Source organism: Mustela putorius, unplaced genomic scaffold, assembly GCF_011764305.1.
Source record: "Mustela putorius furo isolate JIRA1106 unplaced genomic scaffold, ASM1176430v1.1 tig00537327_pilon_pilon_pilon, whole genome shotgun sequence".
NCBI classification, from domain to species: Eukaryota; Metazoa; Chordata; class Mammalia; order Carnivora; family Mustelidae; genus Mustela; species Mustela putorius.
In genome coordinates, this window is record NW_025422450.1 from 310101 (window position 1) to 316299 (window position 6199).

The window sequence follows — 6199 nt, forward strand, 5'->3', positions numbered from 1 at the left end:
AGAAAAATGAAATTGGACCATTTCCTTACACCACACACAAAAATAGACTCAAAATGGATGAAGCACCTCAATGTGTGAAAGGAATCCATCAAAATCCTTGAGGAGAACACAGGCAGCAACCTCTTCGACCCCAGCCGCAGCAACATCTTCCTAGGAACAACGCCAAAGGCAAGGGAAGCAAGGGCAAAAATGAACTATTGGGATTTCATCAAGATCAAAAGCTTTTGCACAGCAAAGGAAACAGTTAACAAAATCAAAAGACAACTGACAGAATGGGAGAAGATATTTGCAAACGACATATCAGATAAAGGACTAGTGTCCAGAATCTATAAAGAACTTAGCAAACTCAACACCCAAAGAACAAATAATCCAATCAAGAAATAGGCAGAGGACATGAACAGACATTTCTGCAAAGAAGACATCCAGATGGCCAACAGACACATGAAAAAGTGCTCCATATCATTCGGCATCAGGGAAATACAAATCAAAACCACAATGAGATATCACCTCACACCAGTCAGAATGGCTAAAATCAACAAGTCAGGAAATGACAGATGCTGGCGAGGATGCGGAGAAAGGGGAACCCTCCTACACTGTTGGTGGGAATGCAAGCTGGTGCAGCCACTCTGGAAAACAGCATGGAGGTTCCTCAAAATGTTGAAAATAGAACTGCCCTATGACCCAGCAATTGCACTATTGGGTATTTACCCTAAAGATACAAACGTAGTGATCCAAAGGGGCAGGTGCATCCGAATGTTTATAGCAGCAATGTCCACAATAGCCAAACTATGGAAAGAACCTAGATGTCCATCAACAGATGAATGGATCAAGAAGATGTGGTATATATACACAATGGAATACTATGCAGCCATCAAAAGAAATGAAATCTTGCCATTTGCGACAACATGGATGGAACTAGAGTGTATCATGCTTAGCGAAATAAGTCAAGCAGAGAAAGACAACTATCATATGATCTCCCTGATATGAGGAAATGGTGATGCAACATGGGGGCTTAAGTGGGTAGGAGAAGAATAAATGAAACAAGATGGGATTGGGAGGGAGACAAACCATAAGTGACTCTTAATCTCACAAAAAAAAAAAAAAACTGAGGGTTGCTGGGGGGAGGGGGGTTGGTAGAAGGAGGTGGGATTATGGACATTGGGGAGGGCATGTGCTTTGGTGAGTGCTGTGAAGTGTGTAAACCTGGTGATTCACAGACCTGTACCCCTGGGGATAAAATTATATGTTTATAAAAAATAATTAAAAAATGGGTATTTTAGCCATCTTATACAATTAAGTGGTATTTATACCTTCACAGTATTGTCCAAACATCATCAGCATGCAGTTCTAGATTATTACTCTGGAAGAAAACTCCATACTATTAATCAGTCCCTACTCATTTTTTTTCCTTCCCCCTAGCACCTGGCAATCACTAATCTATTTTCTGTCTCTATAAATTTTCCTATGCTAGATATTTCATATAATATATTTCATTCCATATGTCACAAAACACATGGAGTTTTTAGTATCTGGCTTTTTTTTTGTACTAAATATAGTATTTTTAGGGTTCATCCATGTTATAGAATATACCAATGTTTCATTCTTTTTTTTAATTGACAATTTTTTTAAGAGCTGTGTTAGATTCATGCAAAATTGTGTGAAAAATCCAGAGCATTCCCATGTTCCTCCTCTCTCTCCCCATAATTTCCTATTAACACTTTGCATTGGTTTATTACATTTGTTACAACAGATGAACCAATAATGATGCATTATTTTCAAATACAATCTCTATATGGGGTCCACATTAGGGTTCATTTTTTGTGTTGTACATCCTGTTGGGTTTGACAATGTTTTACTACTTTTGATACTTAATATACCTTTTATAATTTTGAAGTCAAATTTATTAGTAGATATGCTGGCTTTGCCTTAAAATATGTTTTATTTTACTCTACTTTGACTTAATGCAATTAAAAATATGTATATTTTTAAATTTTTTATTTTTTATAAACATTTATTTTTATCCCCAGGGGTACAGGTCTGTGAATCACCAGGTTTACACACTTCACAGTAAAAATATTTTATTTAATAAATTCTGAAGGTTAACTATCCCCCTCCTTTTTTTTCTTCCGCCCTGATCAATCTAATTTTTTGCTTGTTTTTTTTATCTGCTTGTGCAGGCCCAATATATAATTTATAGGTTTTCCCTTGAAGAGCTCATGAAAATGTTTATTTTTTTTTTAACAGTCAAATTCTTTCACGATGTATTAAGAAACATGTTTTTCTTTAGCTCACCAAATTGGGGCTTAATTTATTTTCTCAGCTCCAATGCCAGTTTGAAAAACCATGGGGAAAGAGAATGATTGGTGGTTTTATTAAGACACTGCAATCACTGATGCAGTTGCTTTGGCTGATGGATGAGTGACTGGATTGCCCCATCAAAGATCCAGTTCCCTGTCACTCCTGATGTAATTGGAGCTGGTTGTAGTCATGCAAAGCATGGCGATTCTCAGAAGAGATGTATGGATTTGACAGATCTCAGTTTAAGGGAGAGAACCAGAGGAAATCAGAAACCAAATTTTTTAACCCCTCTGCAGGACTTTTTCCTTATTGTCAGTAGACTTTAAGTTCCATTAAGGCAGTGATGTTTTTCCTTTTTTTGTGTGTCCTCACAAAGTAGAAAAGTGTCATATATTAGGAATATTATGAAGTAGAGGAATAGATTCATAAATAGTTTATTTAATATCTTATCTGTAGAATACACTTTGCTGGGCTGTAGAGATAAAATGCTTAGTAAGGCATAATTCCTGCCTTAAGATAGTTCTTTATTCTAGTGAAGTCTCTTTGATTTTTGAATGTCTTATCATTCCCTCATAAAGTCTACTCATAATGGGATTGCCAGAACAGTCTGGCAACAAATATTTATTTGATGGTGTCAGATGGTGAATTCAAGGTCACTACTTTGTCAGGAACTGTGGGCTACTTGGAGATCCTTCATTGCTTGTGGATTTGCCCAACCTTAAAGATGAAGATATGATGTATGATATTATCCCTGACATTTCTACAACTGTGATTCCAATAGAACATCACACTTCACATTTTCTTTCATTGCCCACCTCTAGCCTTTGATCCTGAATCTCTAAGTTTAAAAGGACAAAATCCATTAAAATAAGTGGAGGAGCAGCAGAAGCTTGCTGGCTCAGTTGGAGCATGCGGCTCTTGATCTCTGAGTCCTGACCAAGCCAACATTCGGCATTGAGATTACTTAACACAACAACAACGTTTGAAAGCCAGAGAGCCGCCCCCAGGTCACCTGTTGATCAGCCTGCCTGACTAGCATTTGCCATAGTAGCTGTCATGGGATTGCAGGGGAGACCATCTCCCTGGAGTTGGATTCACTTTCCCCAAGTGTGGTCAGACCTACATGGTGCACTATCTGGGGATACTTGAAATGAAGATGGAAAGAAACTTGATTATCTCAGGGACAGAAACAAGCTCTTTACGTTTATCTTAGGCAGCAAGAGATGACCTGAGGCTGAGAAGAAGGGGTTGCCCACAAGAATGTGGATCAGAGAGCCAAACTGACTATCTCTTCAGACTACATTTCTGGTGTGGTGCCACTGGGCATCCAGTCATCATCCCACCAAATGCCACTATCCTCTTTGACTCAGAGCTTCTGAAACTGGAATAACAGGAATGGCCTCCTCCCTGAGCTCCCCATTCTTAGGTGTGTCATGGAAGGATCTGGTATGTCCAGATGCACTTGTGAATCCTATGGCACTTTTCCTGACTTTCCACTATACTCTTCGTATAAACATGACCCATGAATGTGTTCTGGAACTCAGCTTTGCTCTTTCCTTCTCTCCTTCTATGTGTGTTGCCTTAAATTATATGCCATAAATCTCAAGTTACTCATTTTATTTTGTTTTTGTTTTGGGGTGAAGGTTCAGTTTCAGTCTTTTGGATCTAGATTTCTAGATCCAAATCCATCTAATACTTAAGTATTAGTAAGGTATAAATAGCACAAGTAATGGGTTAACTTTATTTTAAAAAATTTTTTAAAGATTTTATTTATTTACTTGAGAGAGAGAGTGCACAAGCAGTGAGAAGGGGCAGAGAGAGAGGGAGAAGCAGACTCCCCTCTTAGGAGGAAGCCTGATGTGGATGGGGCTTGATCCCAGGACCCTAAGATCATGACCTGAACCTAAGGCAGACACTTTACCAACTGAGCCACCCAGGTGCCCCATGGTTTGATTAGTGTGGGAGGGAATTTTGTTATTATTTTTTTGGATGAAATTTTCATCTATTACAAATTAAACATTTTTGCTGTTGCACTGAAAGCTTTAGCAGATTTGAGGTTCTGTTGAGGGCTGAATTACTCTCCAAGTTGAGAGATGTCCTTGGGTCAAATTAAAAGCCCTACCTGAAACTGATGTGGGGAGAAGAAGGACCTTTGCATCCACTGCCCAGCCCCAGCCTCACCTTAAACTCTCTGTCTTTTGAAAGCAGATTATTCTCACTGAGATGTCAGACACTACAGATATCTGTCCCCAGACCAGCAGTGATCGCTGAAGACTTCTTTGTGGCCTAGTTTTATTATTAATTATTATTATTATTATTATTATTATTATTGTTATTATTATTATTGTTTTCCATCCTGAGGTTTTTCTAATGTATATTCAAGACTTTTGTAATCTCATAGCTATCCAAGTTCCACTTCCCAAGTTTTAGGAACTTAATCAAAAGCTTAAATTGAACATGCTGTTCATAGACACCCAATGAAAAATCCAGCAATCATGACAAACCCTAGGGTATTGTCTTGAAGAAATGATGCTGGTCATCACAGCTTCAGCATCACCTGGTTTTGATGTTCAGCTCCCCATGCTGAGCTCAGTTTCTTGGCTTTTCCTCCCTCTCCCACCCCTCTGCTGTCCTGCATAGTGAATTGATGAGAGAAAATTATTGCTGTGTACCCTACCTCCTCCACCTCACACTACATAAGGGTTTGAGTTTTATGATTACAATAAAAATGCTTTATGCTGACTTTTCTAAAAAAAAATGAGTGGAGAAGTGACAGGGGGAGGAATCCCATTGTAGAACAAAATATGAATTTAGTTTCTTCAGGTAAGATATTTAAAAACTCATTTGGAAATCTCATGCTGATTGCTCTGAGTATTTAAAAAAGTAACATATCCCTAACTGAACCCATTATCCTTCCTGCTCTATATCATAGTTCCAATCCCCTTTGTTCCTATTTTGTGGTTTTCTCCATGTAAAGGGTTCTCATGTCCAGAAATCCCTCCTCATCTACCATGTCCATTTGATTATAGCTATTAACATTTGTCTACCATTCATTTACCTCTCTCCTCCCTTAATTTTTGCTTGCTTTTGATGTAAGTATTCTTTTTACTGTCAGTAATGTTAATATTCTGGGCTCTGGCTTCATTATTACTGGTTCCAATACTGGTCTTACCTCTTAGTGTGTCAGTGAAATTTTGCTAAGAAGATATATCTTCCAAGAGAGGTGGTTAATAGGACTTACAGTTTAAAAATTGGTTAATAGTGTGGAAAAATCTAAGTGGATTCTTCTCTCTCCAGGAAGAGGGGGCTCATTTAACAGGAGAGACTCATATTTTATATCCTGAAGACATAAGCTTATTGAAGCCTTAGTTGCACTAAAGGCAAAGAATCCCTCAATAGTGGTAAGAAGATGATCAGAACAGGAAAAAAGAAATATGCCAGTGTTAGCAGTGCCTTTCTCCATGAAGCCTCCAGATGTTTCTTCATTCTTATTTGAAAATTTTTCTCTGAAAGCGTAAAGTACAACATCAATTCTTTTTTCATTCACATATTCACATATGACACAATTCAGGACTTGCTAACCAGTGAGAATTTGTTAAAAAAAAAAAAAAGTGTGTGTGTGTGTGTGTGTGTGTGTGTGTGTGTGTGTGTCTTTCATCATAGAAGCGTTGGGCTCCTGCTCAAATGGTTTATAGCTCCACAGCAGTCCTCCCCACTGCATGGCAAACTCCAGGTTTCAAGGTCAGTGGACATGAACCTGAAGAAAGGGCAAGCCAAACTATTAACTTTCACAAGGCTTGAACAAATTTGTGTATCTACAATAGTAGTAATATGCATTAAGGATCCACTCAACTGATTCTTCCCTTCAACACCACCGCTCCTTCATATTTGATAACAAAAA

At 38.2% G+C, this 6199-nt stretch overlaps 1 pseudogene; it reads left to right on the forward strand.

The window, feature by feature from the left end:
* The first annotated feature begins 2414 nt into the window (after positions 1 to 2414).
* On the forward strand, positions 2415 to 3912 carry LOC123390354 (annotated as a pseudogene).
* Positions 3913 to 6199: the final 2287 nt, after the last annotated feature.